Below are 2,587 nucleotides of genomic sequence, written 5' to 3' on the forward strand. Positions count from 1 at the left end.
TACATTTCTTGATTTATTCAGGTTATATGGAAAATTCTAACTAGAATTTCTCACAGTCTGACACACATGCATACAAAATGAACATACGCATTCTATTTTTGGCTTAAAGTTTCAATCTTACTGAGACCTAATAAAGAAGTCTAGTTTGAGGGAATTTGACTTAGTAACCTAGTTCTGTGTATGCTTGACATTAGCTGGGGGAAACTTAACACCAGCTCAACCTGACAGTATTAAAACATTTAGGGTTGTTTTGAATGCCTTTTTTCTGGACGAGCCTTCAACAGAAAGAAAGCCAGGGGCTTCAGATAAGAGAAGTTAACATAGGAGCAATGAAGTAACTGGAACTTGATTTCCTGTGGATTTCTGTCCTTTCCTAACTCCACCACAGTGGTACCTCCAGCATCCTCCATTTCCTGTAACACTGATAGTGACCAAGAGTTTCTGCAGTCTGAAGCCCTGCTACCAGGTGACTGATGGTTATCTGCCCACTGCTGGGTACGCTAACTTACTCCCGACAGAGCACATGATATTGGAGCTCCTCTTGACTTTGCCTTGATGAACAATAAACGGAATCTTTTTCCTTATCCCCAGTAGCTGATTCTCATAAAATTTGAAGGTGCAATCCTTCTCTTGCTAGTCCGCTGCAGATAGCTGAAGGTGACTTGCAGCTTGGAAATTAGTGGGGATGTTAGATAAGCTCATAGTTATTCCTTTGGAAAATCATGCCATACGGCATCTAAGTATGAAAACTGGAGATGAAGATAGAGCTATAGATTTTGTGTGTGATTTTGATGGTGTTTTAAATGGCTAGTGCAATACAGTACTTTTATATGAAAATTGCGTATTCTGAAGTATTGTAGCTCTGTGTTAAACTAAGGATTTCATCTACCAGAAAAGAAAAAGAAAAAAGCACGTCAGTGGTTCATAAGGCATCCTCTATTTTCTTAGACCACACAACAAACAACAAGGCATTTGAAGCACTCAGGGCTTCATTTAGCTTGTAACTTTTAAGCAGATTCTGAAGGTCATGGCTTAAACAGAGGGAGCCGTATTTTCTATTTTGGTCTGGTTTTAATTTGGGCAATCTTTCCATTAAATATAGCTATTTATGACATTTGTTAAAAGCCTATACTGCTAATTTAGCTTAAAAAAAAAATATCTAATGGAGTTGTATTGGAAGTTTTCCATAAAATTAATGTTCCAGACTTAATGGATGTCTAAGGTATCATTATTAACGGGAATATTCCATAAACTAAAATCAGAGCCTTTGAGCTGGTGATCTGATACCGTTAGATCGGAACTTATTGAAAACTGGAACTGTGCCAAAGTACCCAGGAATTCAATTTGAACACCTTATGGAGGTTAATGCTTTTACAGTATTTACTTTAATTAGTGTTTTATTAAATGCTCAATTTCACTCACATACTTAGAATAGTGGCCAGTCTGTGGGTAAAGCAAGTATGACAGAGGTAAGATCGCTTTATTCTCTCTCTACTTCTGTCAAAAATACCAATCCTCTGTATGATTTCTAGAGTTATACTGCCTTTTGCTACATTATCACATCATGGAGAATGCCACATGTGGATATGACAGACTGTACCATGATCCTACAAGACAACAAACTGTAGGCCTCCTCTAGGTATGCTTCACATTTGTGGCTTAAACACACATATTGCTTGTGAGGGTATTCAGAGTATCCTCGGGGCACTCCGTGATACTCCAGCATGCAGGCAGCAGACTTTGGGGAATGACTCCTCATCAGAACCAGAGGAGACTCTTGCACCCAAGTGCAGTACCAGTTGCCTATAATGCCTACTTCAGGTCCATTCCACTCAACAGGCTTAGCCAGGTGGTCTGAAGGCTGCCTCTGAGCCCCCGTGCAACCAGGAGATGTCGTGGTCCTGACCACTTTCTACTGCAAGGACCTTGGGCTGTCCTGTCCTGGAGCTGGAAGTATTACAAAATAGAGTTTATTCCTGAAAACTGAACAGCAAACGGGTTCAGTAAGTGAGTCTCTGCCAAGGCCGTACTTGTGGCTTTCTGCCATTTTGGTCAGCCCATTGTGGGCCTCCTTTAGTCATAAGAACAGAAAACCCTGGGGGAGGGGGGTGGGGGGGGGGGGGGGGGGGGGGGGGGAGGAGGCTACACTGTCTTTTTAGTTTGGTTCAGGGATCTGCTTTTGAAGCCAGTTTCTCACATACTGCACTTTGCTTCACATCACTGCATGCTTTCAGGAGCATGAACTAGATAGACTCTGTTTGAGGGGCACTCCAAGCTCTCCTACTGTGCTTCAATTCCAAATGGGCATTCAATCAACTCAAACTGGTCTGAAATAAAACCCCTTAAATTGCAAATAATATGGATATCACACCTCAACACAAACCATTTTGCTTTACAGATTCACTCATATTGGTCTGCATTACTTAATGATGTAAATATAGACTATGACTCTCCAAAAATCATGGGTTGAGGTGTGTCAAACTAAAATTTAAAAATGTATTCTCATTACAAATGAAGATGAAAAATAAGTTATTGAGCTATGAGAAATTCTGTAATCATGCTATATGTGGGATGTCTGTATTTAACA

This window comes from Oxyura jamaicensis, chromosome 9 (assembly GCF_011077185.1).
Source record: "Oxyura jamaicensis isolate SHBP4307 breed ruddy duck chromosome 9, BPBGC_Ojam_1.0, whole genome shotgun sequence".
Lineage (NCBI taxonomy): Eukaryota > Metazoa > Chordata > Aves > Anseriformes > Anatidae > Oxyura > Oxyura jamaicensis.